This window comes from Artemia sp. Qi Xiang Cuo, chromosome 2, assembly GCF_049724085.1.
Source record: "Artemia sp. Qi Xiang Cuo chromosome 2, ASM4972408v1, whole genome shotgun sequence".
Classification (NCBI taxonomy): Eukaryota; Metazoa; Arthropoda; class Branchiopoda; order Anostraca; family Artemiidae; genus Artemia; species Artemia sp. Qi Xiang Cuo.
This window is the reverse complement of record NC_142795.1, coordinates 16,604,501-16,623,859: the sequence shown is the minus strand read 5'-3', so window position 1 is coordinate 16,623,859 and position 19,359 is coordinate 16,604,501. Positions and strand designations below refer to the sequence as shown.

The 19,359-nt window shown below is 35.8% G+C and overlaps 1 protein-coding gene across 3 annotated transcripts in view; it reads right to left on the bottom strand.

The window, feature by feature from the left end:
- The window catches only part of LOC148954948 (uncharacterized), a 53,222-nt gene that overhangs the window by 5,605 nt on the left and 28,258 nt on the right, over nucleotides 1-19,359 (bottom strand). Inside the window, exon 1 of one of the 3 annotated variants that reach the window (XM_089099326.1) lies at nucleotides 13,954-14,018. The exons of the other annotated variants lie outside the window; for them this stretch is intronic. The gene's annotated coding sequence lies outside the window, so the exon portion shown is untranslated. Of the gene's footprint in view, nucleotides 1-13,953; nucleotides 14,019-19,359 lie in introns of those variants that run through there. 3 annotated transcript variants of the gene reach the window in all.

The following is a 19,359-nucleotide window of genomic DNA, read 5'->3' as shown; positions in this document are numbered from 1 at the left end:
CAAGTTGAAGTTCCCAACCTTTTCACCCGCAACTATACTTTACAGCTTTTTGAATGCCATATCATCAAGCAATACTTTTCAAAGACATTGCAGAACAAGTTCTTTTCTTAATGTCCATCCTAAGCCCATTTTACAAGTTGAAGTACCCATCTTTTTCACCACAACTTTACAACTTTTTTCTTAATGTCCCTCCTAAACCCATTTTACAAGTTGAAGTTCCCATCCTTTTCAACCACAACTTTACTTTACAGCTTTTTGAATGCCCCAACACCAAGCAATACTTTTCAAAAGGCATTTCAGAACCAGTTCCTTTCTTAATGTCCCTCCTAAACCCATTTTACAAGTTGAAGTACCCATCCTTTTCACCCACAACTTTACTTTACAGCTCTTGAAGGCCACAACACCAAGTAATACTTTTCAAAAGGCATTTCAGAACAAGTTATTTTCTTAATGTCCCTTCTAAACCTATTTTCTAACTTGAAGTACCCATCCTTCTCACCCACAATTTTACTTTACAGCTTTTGAATGCTCCAACACCAAGCAATACTTTTCAAAAGGCATTTCACAACAAGTTCCTTTCTTAATGTCCCTCCTAAACCGATTTTACAAGTTGAAGTACCCATCCTTTTTACCCACAACTTTACTTTACAGCTGTTGAATGCACTAACACCAAGCAATACTTTTCAAAAGACATTTCAGAACCAGTTCATTTCTTAATGTCCCTCCTAAACCCATTTTACAAGTTGAAGTACCCATCCTTTTCACCCACAACTTTACTTTACAGCTCTTGAACGCCACAACACCAAGCAATACTTTTCAAAAGGCATTTCAGAACAAGTTATTTTCTTAATGTCCCTTGTAAACCTATTTTCTAACTTGAAGCACCCATCCTTCTCACCCACAATTTTACTTTACAGCTTTTGAATGCTCCAACACCAAGCAATACTTTTCAAAAGGTATTTCAGAACCAGTTCTTTTCTTAATGTCCCTCCTAAACCCATTTTACAAGTTGAAGTACCCATCGTTTTCACCACAACTTTACTTTACAACTGAAAATAAAATTACAGTGAAATAAAATCTTGAATTGGGGAGATCTTTCAACAATTAAGATCATTATATATCAAATATTCGATTTTGTTTTGTTTATACTTCCCAAGGCGGTTCAAGACCCATATAGTTTTCAGTAAAGCGCCAATGACGCAGTAGGTTTTAGACTTTTACAGTGAGAGAAGGAGGTGATATCCAAACTCTTGTTTGTAGTGATTTTTGTTCGTTTCAAGCTTGATTTGCATATTCAATTTAAGTTTCACACGTTTTAAGATTTATTTATTCATTTATATTAGTATCCATAGTATGTTTTTTTGCATTGATTCTATATTTAAGTTCCGTTCGTTTTGGGTTTCATGTATACTTCAATAGCAAAATAATTTTCTTCGTTTTAAGATTGATTTGCATATTCAGTTTAAGCATTACTCACTTTAAGATTTATTTATTTATTTATATTATTACTTGTTGTATGTTTTTTTTTGCTATGATTGTTTATTTAATATCTGTTCGTTTTGGGTTTCATTTTTTCTTTAATAGTAATTTCTGGTCATTTTGATTTTGAATTTTAACAGGTATTTGTATCTGCTGATCTTAAGTTTAAAACGACCTTTACTTTTCTTTGAAAAACTTTTTTTTCGGGAAGTTTTTTTTTAATTAATCCTATAGAAATGTCAATCTTTTGGCTACGTTCTAATACACAATATTTAAACTAATTTCAAATTTTTACCATTTTAAATTTATTTACACAAATTAAGTTTCTTTGCTTTCGGCTCCTATTATTTTCTGGTTTATACGAAAATTAGCAGTGAAGCGTCCTGCAATGCTACAGTGATAATACACGGACAGGGATAAAAACATCTCAGTAGAAGGCTATCTTATACTGCGAGACGACACCCCTGCTGCCACCTACAACTTTTTTTTACATAATTTATGTCTGTTTGTTGTCAGTGAGAATGAAGAAACAGGAACTTTTTCACATTTATGTCTGTTTTCTTGGATGGTTATGTGTGTTGGTCGATATATTTGATGTTTTTCATGGATGGTTATGGATGATTTATGGTTTTTGTCAGTGAGAATGAAAATACAGTATTTTTCTCACTTGAAAAATATGAATTTTGTCACATTCATGGATGTTTTTATGGTTTTTGTCAGTGAGAATGAAAAACAGGAACTTTCTCACATTTATGTCTGGCTTATGGTTTTTGTCAGTGAGAATGGAAAAACAGGAACTTTCTCACTTTCATGGATTATTGAGTCATTAATCAAATTGTTTCCGGGCAAGGTTAATTAATGTCTGACAGATGACGTCAAATTAATTACTGTCTTTGATGTATTTCCAAAGAGAATGTTTCCGAGGCAAAGTTTAGATCACACATGACAGATGATGTCATGATTGATTGATTGACATGAAAGGGGAATTAATTTGTTGTTTCTAAAGAGAATTGATTTGACACGAAAGGGAACTAATTTGTTGTTTCTAAAGAGAACTGTCTCCAAGCGAATGTTTGATCTTAGCGATGAAGAGATTGATTCACGAAAGGGTTTCCAAATAATTTGAAATGTATCAGCGCAGAGATGCTAAACAAACGGAACACACTGAAATTACGCTTAGGGATTATTTGGGCGAAATTGTTTCAGGCATTCTGTGGAATTATTTTGGTGAAACAGTCAGAAATAATTTAAAAGATGATTTAAAAGATCAGTTTAGAAAAGGATTTGAGGATGGAATTCTGTGATCGTCATAATACACAAGCTCCATTTGAACAATGTTGTGAGGTCCCATACCCCAATTCCAAAGGGCTCCGATACTCCTAACCACACCCCAAAGGAAGCCCCCGGTCCTCAAAGATCCCCCGGGCTCCCAAAGGGCCCCCGAACCCCCAAAGGCCCTCCCCCTGTCCTCAAAGGTCCCCCAGGCTCCCAAAGGGCCCCCGGACCCCCAAAGGCCCTCCCCAGACCCCCAAAGGCCCTCCTCGTTAGGTTAGGTTAGCTAGCTAACCGTCTCTCCATGTTTAAGTTAGGTTAGGTTAGGCTAGATTAAGTTATGTTAGGTTAAGTTAGGTTAGGTTAGCCTACGTAAGCGCGCGTACGTAGGCGAACCTAACCTAACTTAACCTAACCTAACATAACTTAATCTAGCCTAACCTAACCTAACTTAAACATGGAGAGACGGTTAGCTAGCTAACCTAACATAACCTACCTAACCTGCCTTAACCTAACCTAATCAAACCTAACTTAATCTAGTCTAACCTAACCATACTCGCCGGAAAATCCCCCCAGGTCGACTTTGTATTTCTCTCTTACTATGCATGCTTGTTGGAGATTTTTTATTTTCTTTGAAAAAAAATTAGAATTGAACTATAACTTTTTTCTTTTCTCTAAGAAAATTCAGAAGAGAACTTTAAATTTCTTTGTGTCTTTGTGAAATTAAGAACTGAAGTGGAAGATTTTTATTTTTCTCTGGAGAAATTAGAATTGAACTGTAAGTTCTTTAATAAAATTCAGACTTGAGTTAACTTCTTATGATCAATTTAAAACTTTTTCTATCTTCTATGAAAAATTTAGAACAGTAATTTGAAATTTTTCCATCTCTTTGAGAAAAATCTGAACTGAAGTGGAAAATTTTTATTTTTCTTGAAAAATAGAATTGATCTGTAACTTATTTCTTCTCATATGGATAGTTAGGAAAAGAACTTGAACTTTTCTTCACATCAATGAGAAAATTAGCTCCTTATCTTCATAGAGAAATATTCACGATCAATGTGTAACTTTTTCTATCTTCTACAAAAAATTTGGAGGAGAATTTAAATTTTATTTCTTTGGGGAAACATCTGAACTGAAGTGGAACCTTTTTATATTATTAGGAAAAATAGAATTGATCAAAAACTAATTTCTTTTTCATTGAGAAAATTTAAAGAGAGCTTGAACTTTTCTTCACTTCATTGAGAAATTTCAAATAGAACTTTAAATTTCCTTTTGTCTTTGTGAAATTAAGAACTGAAATGGAAGATTTTTATTTTCTTTGGAGAAATTAAAATTGAACTGCAAGTTCTTTAATAAAATTCAGAAGATAACTTGAACTTTGTATCTTCTATGAAAAAATTTGGAACAGTATTTTAAATTTTTTCATCTCTTTGAGAAAAATCTGAACTGAAGTGGAAACTTGCATGATATTGTGGCGTGCATAAAAAAAATCTGACCTGAAGTGGAAACGTGCATGATATTATGGTGTGCACAAAAGTTGTAAAGTAAAGTTGTGGTGAAAAGGATAGGTACCTCAACTTGTAAAATGGGTTTAGGAGGAACATTAAGAAAAGAACTTGTTCTGAAATGCCTTTTGAAAAGTATTGCTTGGTGTTTTGGGCATTTAAAAAGCTGTGAAGTATAGTTCTGGGTGAAAAAGTTGGGTACTTCAACTTGTAAAATGGGTTTAGGAGGGAAATTAAGAAAAAAGTTGTAAAGTAAAGTTGTGGTGAAAAGGATGGGTACTTCAACTTGTAAAATGGGTTTAGGAGGGACATTAAGAAAAGAACTGGTTCTGAAATGCCATTTGAAAAGTATTGCTTGGTGTTGGACATTCAAAAGCTGTAAAGTAAAGTTGTGGGTGAGAGGGATGGGTACTTCAAGTTTGAAAATAGGTTTAGAAGGGACATTAAGAAAATAAGTTTTTCTGAAATGTCTTTTGAAAAGTATTACTCGGTTTTGTGACCTTCAAGAGCTGTAAAGTAAAGTTGTGTGTGAAAAGGATGGGTACTTCAACTTATAAAATAGGTTTAGGAGGGACATTAAGAAATTAACTGGTTCTGAAATGCCATTTGAAAAGTATTGCTAGGTGTTGGGGCATTCAAAAGCTGTAAAGTAAAGTTGTGGGTGAAAAGGATGGGTACTTCAACTTGTAAAATGGGTTTAGGAGGGACATTAAGAAAGGAACTGGTTCTGAAATGCCTTTTGAAAAGTATTGCTTGGTGTTGGAGCATTCAAAAGCTGTAAAGTAAAATTGTGGGTGAGAAGGATGGGTACTTCAAGTTAGAAAATAGGTTTAGAAGGGACATTAAGAAAATAACTTGTTCTGAAATGCCTTTTGAAAAGTATTGCTTGGTGTTGTGACCTTCAAGAGCTGTAAAGTAAAGTTGTGGGTGAAAAGGATGCGTACTTCAACTTATAAAATGGGTTTAGGAGGGACATTAAGAAAAGAACTGGTTCTGAAATGCCTTTTGAAAAGTATTTCTTGGTGTTGGGGCATTCAAAAGCTGTAAAGTAAAGTTGTGGGTGAAAAGGATGGGTACTTCAAGTTGGAAAATAGGTTTAGAAGGGACATTGAGAAAATAACTTGTTCTGAAACGCCTTTTGAAAAGTATTGCTTGGAGTTGGGGCATTCAAAAAGCTGTAAAGTAAAGCTGTGGGTGAAAAGGGTGGGAACTTCAACTTGTAAAATGGGTTTAGGAAGGATATTAAGAAAAAAGTTGTAAAGTTGTGGTGAAAAAGATGGGTACTTCAACTTGTAAAATGGGCTTAGGATGGACATTAAGAAAAGAACTTGTTCTGAAATGTCTTTGAAAAGTATTGCTTGATGATATGGCATTCAAAAAGCTGTAAAGTATAGTTGCGGGGGAAAAGGTTGGGAACTTCAACTTGTAAAATGGGTTTAGGAAGGACATTAAGAAAATAACTTGTTCTGAAATGCCTTTTGAAAAGTATTGGTTGGTGTTGTGGGCATTCAAAAAGCCGTGAAGTATAGTTCTGGGTGAAAAAGTTGGGTACTTCAACTTGTAAAATGGGTTTAGAAGGGACATTAAGAAAAAAGTTGTAAAGTAAAGTTGTGGTGAAAAGGATGAGTGCTTCAACTTGTAAAATGGGTTTAGGAGGGACATTAAGAAAGGAACTTGTTGTGAAATGCCTTTTGAAAAGTATTGCTTGGTGTTGGTTGTAAAGGATGGCTACTTCAACTTGTAAAATGGGTTTAGGAAGGACATTAAGAAAATAACTTGTTCTGAAATGCTTTTGAAAAGTATTGCTTGATGTTTGGGTATTCGAAAAGCCTTATAGCACAGTTGTGAGGAAAAGGATGGGTACTTCAATTTGTAAAATGGATTTAGGACGGTCACTAAGAAAAGAACTTGTTCTGAAATGTCTTTTGAAAAGTATTGCTTGATGTCGGAGCATTCAAAAATCTGTAAAGTAAAGTTGTGGGTGAAAAGGATGGTTACTTCAACTTGTAAAATTGTTTTAGGAAGGACATTAAGAAAAAACTGGTTCTGAAATGCCTTTGAAAAGTATTGCTTGATGTTTGGGTGTGGAAAAAAGTCGTAAAGTAAGGTCGTGGGGAAAAAGATAAGTACTTTAACTTGTAAAATGGGTTTAGGAGGGACATTAGGAAAGGAACTTGCTCTGAAATGTCTTTTGAGAGGTATTGATTGATCTTGAGGTGTGCAAAAAGTCGTAAAATAAAGTTGTGGTGAAAAAGATAACTACTTCAACTTGTAAAATTGGTTTATGAAGGACATTAAGAAAAAACTTGTTCTGAAAAAATATAATAGAGCCTTTTGAAAAGTATTGCTTGATGTTTGGGTGTGGAAAAAAGTCGTAAAGTAAAGTTGTGGTGAAAAAGACATGTAATTCAAGTTGGAAAATGGGTTTAGAAGGGACATTAAGAAAGGATGTTGCTCTGATATCCCTTTTGAAAGGTATATTTTGGTGTTGAGGTATCCAAAAAGCTGTAAAGTAAAGTTGTGGGTGAAATGGATGGATGCTTCAACTTGTAAAATGGTTTTAGGAGGGACATTAAGAAAGGAACTTGCTCTGAAATGCCTTTGAAAGGTATTGCTTGGTGTTGAGGCATTCAAAAAGCTGTAAAGTAAAGTTGTGAGTGAAAAGGATGGGTACTTCAAGTTGGAGAATGGGTTTAGAAGTGACATTAAGAAAAGAAGTTGCTCTGAAATGCCTTTGAAAGGTATTGCTTGGTGTTGAAGCATTCAAAAAGCTGTAAAGTAAAGTTGTGGGTGAAAAGGATTGGTACTTCAAGCTGGAAAATGGGTTTAGAAGGGGCATTAAGAAAGGAACTTGCTCTGAAATGCCTTTTGAAAGGTATTTCTTGATGTTGAGGTATCCAAAAATCTGTAAAGTAAAGTTGTGAGTGAAAAGGAAGGAGGCTTCAAGTTGGAAAATGGGTTTAGAATGAATATTAAGAAGAGAGGTTGCTCTGAAATGTCTTTTGAAACGTATTTATTGGTGTTGGGGATATCCAAAAAGCTGTAAAGTAAAGTTGTGGGTGAAAAGAATGGGTACTTCAAGTTAGAAAATGGGTTTAGAAGGGACATTAAGAAAGGAAATTGTTCTGAAATATCTTTTTAAAAGTATTTCTTGGTGTTGAGGTATCCAAAAAGCTGCAAAGTATAGTTGCGGGTGAAAAGGTTGGGAACTTCAACATGTAGAATGGGCTTAGGAAGGATATTAAGAAAAGAACTTGTTCTGAAATGCCCTTTGAAAAGTATTGCTTGGTGTTGGAGCATTCAAAAAGCTGTAAAGTAAAGTTGTGGGTTAAAAGGATGTGTACTTCAATTTGTAAAATGGGTTTACAATGGAAATTATGAAAAGAACTTGTTCTGAAATGTCTTTGAAAAGTATTGCATGATATTGGCGCATTCAAAAATCTGTAAAGGAAAGTTGAGGGTGAAAAGTACGGGTACTTCAACTTGTAAAATGGGTTTAGGATGGACTTTAAGAACGGAACTTGCTCTTAAATGCCTTTTGAAAAGTATTGCTTGGTGTTGAGGTATCCAAAAAGTTGTAAAGTAAAGTTGTGGGTGAAAATGATGGTTACTTCAAGTTGGAAAATGGGTTTAGAAGGGACATTAAGAAAATAAGTTGCTATGAAATGACTTTTGAATGGTATTTCTTGGTGTTGAGGTATCCAAAAAGCTGTAAAGAAAAGTTGCGGGTGAAAATGACGGATGCTTCAACTTGTAAAATTGGTTTAGGAGGGACATTAAGAAAGAAACTTGTTTTGAAATGACTTTTGAAAGGTATTTCTTGGTGTTGAGATATCCAAAAAGCTGTAAAGTAAAGTTGAGGGTGAAACGGATGGATGCTTCAAGTTGGAAAATGGGTTTAGAAGGGACTTTAAGAAAGGAACTTGCTCTGAAATGCCTTTTGAAAGGTGTTTCTTGGTGTTGAGGTATCCAAAAAGCTGTAGAGTAAAGATGTGGGTGAAAAGGATGGATGCTTCAACTTGTAAAATTGGTCTATGAATGACATTAAGAAAAAAACTTGTTCTGAAATGTCTTTTGAAAAGTATTTCTTTGTGTTGGGGTATGCAAAAGACTGTAAAGTAAAGTTGTGTGTGAAAAGGAAGGATGCTTCAACTTGTAAAATTGGTTTAGAAGGGACATTAAGAAAGGAACTGGTTCTGAAATGCCTTTTGAAAAGTATTGCTTGGTGTTGGGGCATTCAAAAGCTGTAAAGTAAAGTTGTGGGTGAAAGGATGGTACTTCAACTTGTAAAATGGGTTTAGGAGGGATATTAAGAAAAGAACTTGTTCTGAAATGCCTTTTGAAAAGTATTGCTTGGTGTTGGAGCCTTCAAGAGCTGTAAAGTAAAATTGTGGGTGAAAAGGATGGGAACGTCAACTTGTAAAATGGGTTTAGGAAGGACATTAAGAAAATAACTTGTTCTGAAATACCTTTTGAAAAGTATTGCTTGGTGTTGTGGCCTTCAAGGGCTGTAAAGTAAAGTTGTGGGTGAAAAAGTTGGGTACTTCAACTTGTAAAATGGGTTTAGGAGGGAAATTAAGAAACGAACTGGTTCTGAAATGCCCTTTGAAAAGTATTTCTTGGTGTTGGGGCATTCAAAAGCTGTAAAGTAATGTCGTGGGTGAGAAGGATGGGTACTTCAAGTTGGAAAATGGGTTTAGAAGGGACATTAAGAAAATAACTTGTTCTGAAATGCCTTTTGAAAAGTATTGCTTGGAGTTGGGGCATTCAAAAAATTGCAAAGTAAAGTTGTGGGTGAAAAGGATGGGAACTTCAACTTGTAAAATGGGTTTAGGAGGGACATTAAGAGAGGAACTGGTTCTGAAATGCCATTTGAAAAGTATTGCTTGGTGTTGGAGCTTTCAAAAGCTGTAAACTAAAGTTGTGGGTGAGAAGGATGGGTACTTCAAGTTGGAAAATAGGTTTAGAAGGGACACTAAGAAAATAACTTGTTCTGAAATGCCTTTTGAAAAGTATTGCTTGGTGTTGTGGCCTTCAAGAGCTGTAAAGTAATGTTGTGGGTGAGGGGGGGGACCTTTAGGGCCGGGTGGCCCTTTGGGAGCCCTGTGGACCTTTGGGGACTGGTGGAGGGCCTTGGGGGTCCGGGAGGGCCTTTGGGGGTCTGGGGAGGGCCTTTGGGGGTCTGGGGACACTTGAGGGCCGATTGGTCCTTTGGGAGCCCGGTGGACCTTTGGGGACCGGGTGAGGGCCTTTGGGGGTCCGGGGAGGGCCTTTGGGGGTCTGGGGAGGGCTTTTGGGGGTCCGGGGGTCCTTTGGGAGCCTGGGGGACCTTTGAGGACAGGGGGAGGGCCTTTGGGGGTCCGGGGGCCGTTGGGGAGCCCGGGGGACCTTTGAGGACCGGTGGCTTCCTTCGGGGTTGGGGTAGGGGGATCGGAACCCTTTGGGGTTGTGGTAGGGGACCTCACAACACTGTTCAAATGGAACTTATGTATTATAACGACCACAGAGTTTCACTCTCAAATCCTCTTCTAAAATCATCTTTTAAATCATCTTTTAAAATGTCTCTGACTGTTTCACCGAAATAATTCCATAAAATGACTGAAACGGTTTCGCCCAAATAATCCCTAAGCGTAATTTCAGGGTGTTCCTTTTGTTTGGCATCTCTGCGCTGATACATTTCAAATTATTTGGAAACCCTATCGTGAATCAATCTCTTCATCGCTAAGATCTAAACATTCGCTTGGAGACAGTTCTCTTTAGAAACAACAAATTAGTTCCCTTTCGTGTCAAATCAATTCTCTTTAGAAACAACAAATTAATTCCCCTTTCTTGTCAATCAATCAATCATGACATCATCTGTCATGTGTGATCTAAACTTTGCCTCGGAAACATTCTCTTTGGAAATACATCAAAGACAGTAATTAACTTGACGTCATCTGTCAGACATTAATTAACCTTGCCCGGAAACAATTTGATTAATGACTCAATAATCCATGAAAGTGAGAAAGTTCCTGTTTTTCCATTCTCACTGACAAAAACCATAAACCAGATATAAATGTGAGAAAGTTCCTGTTTTTCATTCTCACTGACAAAAACCATAAAAACATCCATGAATGTGACAAAATTCATATTTTTCAAGTGAGAAAAATACTGTTTTTCCATTCCCACTGACAAAAACCATAAATCATCCATAACCATCCATGAAAACCATCAAATATATTGACCGACACACATAACCATCCATGAAAACAGACATAAATGTGACAAAATTCCCGTTTCTTCATTCTCACTGACAACAAACAGACATAAATTATGTAAAAAAAGTTTTAGGTGGCAGCACTGGTGAGTCCTGGCAGTATAAGATAGCCTTCTACTGAGATGTTTTTATCCCTGTCCGTGTATTATCACTGTAGCATTGCAGGACGCTTCACTGCTAATTTTCGTATAAACCAGAAAATAATAGGAGCCGAAAGCAAAGAAACTTAATTTGTGTAAATAAATTTAAAATGGTCAAAATTTGAAATTATTTTAAATATTGTGTATTAGAACGTAGCCAAAAGATTGACATTTCTATAGTATTAATTAAAAAAAAACTTCCCGAAACAAAATTTTTTAAAAAAAAAATAAAGGCCATTTTAAACTTAAGATCAGCAGATACAAATACCTGTTAAAATTCAACCTCAAAATGACCAGAAATTACTATTAAAGAAGAAATGAAACCCAAAACGAACAGAAATTACATCAACAATCATAGCAAAAAAAAACATACAACAAGTAATAATATAAATAAATAAATAAATCTTAAAGTGAGTAATGCTTAAATTGAATATACAAATCAATCTTAAAACGAAGAAAATTATTTTGCTATTGAAGTATACATGAAACCCAAAACGAACGGAACTTAAATATAGAATCAATGCAAAAAAACATACTATGGATACTAATATAAATGAATAAATCAATCTTAAAACGTGTGAAACTTAAATCGAAAATGCAAATCAAGCTTGAAACGAACAAAAATCACTACAAACAAGAGTTTGGATATCACTTCTTTCTCTTACTGTAAAAGTCTAAAACCTACTGCGTCATTGGCGCTTTACTGAAAACTATATGGGTCTTGAACAGCCTTGGGAAGTATAAACAAAACAAAATCGAATATTTGATATATAATGATCTTAATTGTTTAAAGATCTCCCCAATTCAAGATTTTATTTCACTGTAATTTTATTTTCATTTTCAATTCTGTAAGAACTGGAAAGAAAATATTTGTAATATAATTTGTTTTCAATGAAGCGCCAGTGACACAGTAGGCTTTTGGTTTTTACAGTTAAGGAAGGGGGCAGTATCCAAACTCTTGTATGTAGTGAAACTATATTCGTCTTGAACAATTTTAGAAAGAACTAATAAATTAAACTGAATATTTGATGCACAATGATATTAATTGCTGAAAGCTCATCAGTTCAAAATTTTAATGTAATTTTAACGTTTATTTGCAATATTAAGTACAAAAGGTAATATTTTCAATAAAATTGGTTTTCAGTAAAGCGGCAATGACGCAGTAAGTTTTAGACTTTTAGAATGAGAGAAGGAGACAATACCCAAACTCTTGGTTGTGGTGATTTTTGTTTCGTTCAAGCTTGATTTGCATATTCAATTTAAGTTTCACTCGTTTCAAGATTTATTTATTCATTTAAACTAGTATCTATTGTGCTATTTTGGCGTCTGGTCCCACTCCCCTGGAAAATTTTCTGCCGGCGCCCTTGATCCACATGTCCTGCCCTTTGAGATAGATAATCCCTGAGAAAGCCCATATCTTAAAATATTTTTCGGAGATGGGGGGGGGGAGGGTTTGAATGGTCAAGAATGAATTCCAGGGTATAATTTTTCAAGGGAAAGCTTTGAACAAGTTATGTATTTACTGGATGCACCAACTCCTCCCAGTGGTGGATCCAGGGGGAGGGAGACCCCCCCCCCCCTAGCGTAGTCTAAAGTAGCGTAATTCACTTAATTAACTCAAGTTTGCGTTAATTAAATTTGTTCCTAGTGCAAGTTTATCCGATCAACCTATTTTGCGCCCCCCTCTAATTTTTTTATCGGATCAACCTACTTTGCGCCCCCCCCTAAAAAAATACTGGATCCGCCCCTGACTCCTCCCCTCTCTATTTGGGTATGCATATGAACATAATACCTTATATTACATTGAAAGTACGGTATGAGTCTTCACCCCCCCTCCTCAGAAACGTCTATTAACCAACTAGTGGCGCTAATTCACGAAATCGCAAGGGATGGGGAATTTACTTTAATTTCTTTGAAGTAGAGAAACAAAAAAGGTTTTTTTTCAAATCTAGGGGAATTTTTGTCTCCTTCGTTTTTTCCCCTGTCTATAATGACTAAGCCATTTACTTGATATGGATTACGTATGAAACAGTTCGTGGTAACGAACTGTAAATAAGGAGCGACCCGGCTCAATAGTAACCGAAACTCTAAAAAACGGAATTTTGATACCAATAAATACATTAGAAGAATCAGATTTTTATGCTGATTTCAAATATATAAGTTTCATCAAGTTTAGTCTTAACCATCAAAAGTTACACACCTGAGAAGATTTGCCTTATTTTCGAAAAAAGGGGGAAACATCCCCTAAAACTCATAGAACTTTAATGAAAATCACACCATAAAATTCAGCGTATCAGAGAACCCTACAATAGAGGTTTCAAGCTCCTATCTGCAAAACTGTCGAACTTTGTATTTTTTGCCAGAAGAAAGATCACGGATGCGTGTTTCTTTTTTCATTTTTTTTATATTCCCAGGGGTGATCGTATTGATCCAGTAGTCCTAGAATATTGTGAGAGGGCTTATTCGAACGGAAATTAAAAGTTCTAGTGCCCGTTTAAGGGACCAAAAAAAAATGGAGGGCAACTTGGTCCCCTCCCACGCTCATTTTTTTCCAGAAGTCACCCAATCAAAATTTTGAAATAGCAATGTTGTTCAGCATAGTCGAAAATCTAATTAATATGTCTTTGAGGAAATTAAATCCCCCACAGTTCCCGGGGGAAGGGCTGCAAGCTATAAACTTTGCCCATTGTTTACATAGTGTGTTGGTTATTGGGAAGTATACAGGCGTTTTCAGGAGAAATTTTTTCTAGTGGGGGGGGGGACGGGGCTGGTGTAGTGGTTACGGGGCAGGATCTTTCCATGGAAGATATTTTCTTGGGGGAAGGGACATTTCCATGAAGATTTCCCAGCAGTATTTAAAAAACGATCAGAAAATAAATTAAAAAAAAGTTTTTTTTTCAACTGAAAGTAAGGAGCAAAATTAAAAATCAAAACGAACAGATATTATTACGTATATGATAGGGTTCGCCCCCTAATCAATACCTCGCCCTTTATGCTAAAGTTTTTTTAATACTTTCAAAAGAGCTATCCATTCTAATTAACCGGCCTTTGTGATTCAGGGGTTTGTACGAACAAAATTCGAACTTTAACGTAAAGAGCGAGGTATTGAATAGGGAGCGAACTTTCAGTTAAAAAAAACTTGCTTTTTTTAGTTAATATATTTAGGGGTGAACGGATCACCTGACGCCAATATTTACTCTGAAACTGAAAGGCTATTAAAATATCTTTTCCGTAGTTCTAGATTAAAGAAAGAAAACAAAAATTCTAGATAAAAAAATAAAAAGAAAGTAAGAAGACAAACCTTGCAAATAGGACTAATTTGCCAGCACAGGATAAAACAACTTAGCGATATGTACACAGGATTCAGACTGAGCTCACGTTTGCATTTAATGATTTTGACGATACAAAGTTATTTTAATTTAATACTTCAAGACTGGCCTAAAAAGCCTGCTTAAAATTCTCATGAATTAATCACTAATTAGACCTCATTACATTAGTCAATCGCTATTTAACTTGATTATTCATAAAAGTGTATGTGAGTTTGTCAAATAATTTTTTTTAAATATTAATAAATGTTCTTATAATACTGTCATTTTACTATAACGTATTTACTTTAAAGTCACTTCATTCATTTATAGAAAATTAAATTAAAAAAACAAGTTTTTTTAACTGAAAGTAAGGAGCGACGTTAAAACTTAAAAAGAATAGAAATTATTCCGTATATGAAAGGGGCTGTCCCCTTCTCAACGCCTCGCTCTTTACGCTAAAGTTTGACTTTCTCACAACTCTTATTTTTCTTAAACAATAAAAAACTTTAGCGTAAAGAGCGAGGCGCTGACGAGGGTACAGCCCCTTTCATATACGGAATAATTTCTGTTCGTTTTAAGTTTTAACGTCGTTCCTTACTTTCAGTTAAAAAAACTTGTTTTTTTTAATTTAATTTTTGTACGTTTTTGAATTAATGCAGGTTTTGATTTTGGCTCACCGTACATGAATAATTACAACAAAATTTTCATATTAATTTTACTTTTATTTGGTTAAATGGATTTCTCGAAACTTGTTTAATATTATTTACGAACGTTTTTATTAGTCAATACCTCGCTCTTTAAGCTAAAGTTCGAATTTTATTCAAATTCTTTAAAAATGACCTCTTAATCACAAAGGCCGTTATTTAGAATAAATAGCTCTTATGAAAGTACTAAAAAATCTTTGGCTTAAAGAGCGAGGTATTGATTAGGGGGTAAACCCAATCATACACGTAATATTTTCTGTTCGTTTTAAGTTTTGATGTTACTCCTTATTTTCAGTTGGAAAACTTGTTTTTTTTTATATTTAATTTCTGATCTTTTTTTTAAATAATGCTGGGAAATCCGGCGCCCCCTTCATAGCAATGTCCCTTCCCCCATGAAAACTTCCTTCATGGAACGATGTTCCCACATAACCCCTGACCCACCCACCCCCTACTACCAGAAAAAATCCCCCTGAAAACGTCTGTATACTTCCTAATAACCAATACTATATGTTAACATTGGGCAAAGTTCATAACTTTCAGCCCTACCCCCGGGGGCTTTGGGGGATTAAGTCATCCTAAAGGGCATATTTATCATATTTTCATCCATGCTGAGCAAAATCGCTATCTCAAAATTTTGATCAGGTGACTTTGGGAAAAAATGAGCGTGGGAGGGGCCCTAGTTGCCCTCCATTTTTTTTGTCACTTAAAAATGGCACTAGAACTTTTAATTTCCGTTCCAATGAGCCTTCCCACGATATTCTAGGACCACTGGGTCGATACAATCAACCCTGGGGAAAAAAACAACAAAAAAACAAATTAACACGCATCCGTGCTCTTTCTTCTGGCAAAAAACATAAAATTCCACATTTTTGTAGACAGGAGCTTGAAACCTCTACAGTAGGGTTGTCTGATACGCTTAATATGATGGTGTGATTTTCATTAAGGTTCTATAACTTTTAGGGGGTCTTTCCCCCTTTTTTCGAAAATCAGCCAAATTTTCTCAGGCCCGAAACTTTTGATGGGTGAGACTAAACTTGATGGAAGTTATATATTTGAAATCAGCATTAAAATGTGATTCTTTTGATATATCTATTGGTATCAAAAACCCGCTTTCTAGAGTTTCGGTTACCATTGATACGGGTCGCTCCTTACTTACTGTTCGTTACCACGAACTGTTTGATAGCCACTCTGAGGTGAATGTAATTTATTAACAACAAAGAATTCTTTTAAAAATCATGGAAACCTTATTTATTGACGAAAAAAGTAATTTAAAAGAAGAACTAGTTCAAAACTGTGTTAATAATCAAAATGAACTTATGTCGCCCTAGGAAGTAGCTTGGTCAGTGGTATAAATTGACGAAAATGTAGGTGTGTGAGGAGGGGGGCAAGAATGTATTTTTTAAAATCAAGGGAGGACATGTATTTTTTTTTTTTTTTACTATTTCAATGAAAACAACAACAAGAAAGGCACTTTCCAATCAATTACAAAAAACTTCAAGTTCTACGGGGGGGGGGGTGATATACTTTTTTACACCTACTCGTGAGACCTTAAACACATCCAGGCGATAATCCAACCCTAGTGGGAAGACGTGGTTAGTAGCGCATTTGAGGGATTACTGGGGACGCATGAGGAGCTAAGGTATAATAGGATTTAACCATATTGCACTAAGAAAGAAAGATAAGGTGTCTAGGCCACGTTCGAAACAGTTTGTTACCATGAACTATAAGTAAGGACTGACCTAATAGCAGAGAAAACTCTAAGAAATAAGTTTCGATAACAATATAAAGAGCAAAGGAATCTGCTTTTTATGGTGATTAATTAAAAAAACTTTTTCCACAAAATAAGTTTTTCAAAAAAAAATAATGAACTCCATTAAACAAAAATGAACAAAAATAGAATCAAATTATGTACCAAGCATACAACTACAACAAATCAGTATCAATAAATAAGTGAAACCCAAAACAAACAGAAATTAAAATAAGTCAAACTCAAAACGAGCAGAAATTAATATGAGTAGGGTTCTAAATCCCATGCGTTCTAAAAGCTAGAATATAATTTGTATTTTACTGAAAAAATTCAAATGAATTTAGTGAAAAAAATATGTATGGTCAGTTTACTGAACAAAATAGAATAAAATAAGCTACCAAGCATACAACTACTGAAAATTCTTATGACCCTTTGTCCGTCATTGTGGTTAAATAAATTCTTAGAAATATTAATTTGTATAAATATTAGCAGTATTTTTATGCCGCGTTGTGGTTAGATGAATTCTTAAAAATATGAATTTGTATAAATGTTAATCCAATTAGCAGTATGAGTTTAAGCCGCAACAATGAAAAACCTATTTGGTTTAAAATAAAAAGATTAAATTTCATTAAAAAAAAAAAAAATATTACAGCATTACGCAATTTGCGAAGGATTCGTGTAATCATTTATTTTCCTGAATCTCTTTTAATTTTTTTATTTTCCTGAAGCCCTTTTTCAAGTTTCTACGACAAAGATTTCAATAAAAACCTTGTATGCCAGTAGAGATGCTCGTCTGGATTTGCCAACGCCCCTGTACCAGACAGGTTTCTGGTGGGTATAGTCTGGTTTGGTGGGTACAATCTGGTTTGGTGGGTATAATCTGGTTTGGTGGGTATAATCTGGTTTGGTGGGTACAGTCTGGTTTGGTGGGTATAGTCTGGTTTGATTGGTATAGTCTGGTTTAGTGGATATAGTCTGGTTTAGTTTTTCAAAGAGAGTGAGTATTTGACATTTTTGCAAAAAGGGATTCTCAAATTGGACACTGAACGATATTAATTAATGTTTTGAATAATAGGAGTGTGAATGATTCTAATTAGTGATTGGATTGTATGACGGTGGAGGAAAAAAAAAAGGATTAAACTGATTAACAGTTAAGGTAACCCCGAAAGGGTTGTTAACTCAGGTAATCTGTTATAAATTTGAAACAACATCAGTCTATGAAAACGGCTAACGACGATAGAATGACATTGTGAGTTGGCCTAGCTTTACCTCTCCGATGTGTCAATTGAGGAGTTAAAATCAAAATACTCAGAATCTAAAATAAATGGGCTCGGCCTCACGGGCAAGGCTCAGAGGCCCTCCGTTCCACAATTTCTGTGGGCTGGGGAGGGGGGAAGGGTCAATTTTGGAGGGAAAACCAAACATGCTCAGAATCAAAAATAAAATGGGATCTGCCTCAAGGGCAAGGCTCAGAGGCCCTTCGTTCCCTAATTTCTGAGGGCAGGGGAGGGGGAGGGTCAATTTTGGAGGGAAAACCAAAAATGCTCAGAAATGAAAATAAACGGGATCTGTATCAAGGGCAAGGCTCAGAGGACCATCCGTCCACCATTTCTGAGGGCCGGGGCGAGGGGAAGTCAATTTTGGAGGGAAAACCAAAAATACTCATAATCGAAAATAACCGGGATCTGCCTCAAGGGCAAGGCTCAGAGGCCCCTACGTCCTCCATTTCTGAGGGCAGGGGAGAGGGGGAGTCAATTTTGTAGGGAAAACCAAAAATACTCTGAATTAAAGATAAACGGGATCTGTCTCACGGGGAAGACTCGCACACCCTTCGTTTCCCTATTTCTGAGGACAGGGGAGGGGGAGGGCAATTTTGGAGTTACAATAAAAAACACTCAGAAACGAAAATAAATGAGATCTGCCTCATGGGGAAGGCTCAGAGGCCCTTCGTTCCCCCATTTCTGAGGGCAGGGGAGGGGGGGAGGTCAATTTTGGAGTGAAAACCAAAAATACTCAGAATCGAAAATAAACGGGATCTGTCTCATGGGCAAGGCTCAGAGGTCCTTCGTTTCTCCATTTCTGAGGGGCCGGCGAGGGCGGGGGTCAATTTTGGGGGGAACACCAAAAATACTCAGAATCGAAAATAAACGGGAATCTGACTCAAGGGGAAGGCTCAAAGGCCCTTCGTTCCCCCATTTCTGAGGGCAGGGGTGGGGAGGGGTTAATTTTGGAGGGAAAACCAAAAATACTCAGAATCGAAAATGAACGGGATCTACCTCAAGGGGAAGGCCTGGGCTGATGTTTGCAAGTCGAAGAATTTGTCTTTGTTGGTTTGAATGTCTAAAGTGCCTGTCTTTCTCTGTTTACATGTCTGATTCTTTTTGTTTGCATGTCCGGGTTGGTGTTTGCAAGTCCAAGTTGGGTTTTCAGACCTACGTTTTTTTTAGATTTTCGCGCGTGTTTGGTTCCCGGGGTTTATTATTTGAGAGGTTAACTTTAGTATTTCGTGATTTGACGTGCCTGAAATCATGAATTAGAATAGTTAATTAGCTAATTGGGTTTTCAGACCTAGTTTTTTAGATTTTCGTGGGTGTTAGGTTCCTGGGATTTATTATTTGAGAAGTTAACTTTAGTATTTCATAGTTTGACTTGCCTGAAATCATGAATTAGAATATTTAATTGGCTGTTTGGGAATTTTCAGACCTAGGTATTTTAGATTTTCATGTGTGTTTGACTCCTGGGGTTTATTATTTGAGAAGTTAACTTTAGTATTTTGTGGTTTTACGTGACTGAAATCATGAATTAGAATAGTTAATTAGCTGTTTGGGTTTTCAGACCTAGTTTTTTAGATTTTCGTGGGCATTAGGTTCCTGGGATTTATTATTTGAGAAGTTAACTTTAGTATTTCGTATTTGACGTGCCTGAAATCATGAATTAGAATATTTAAT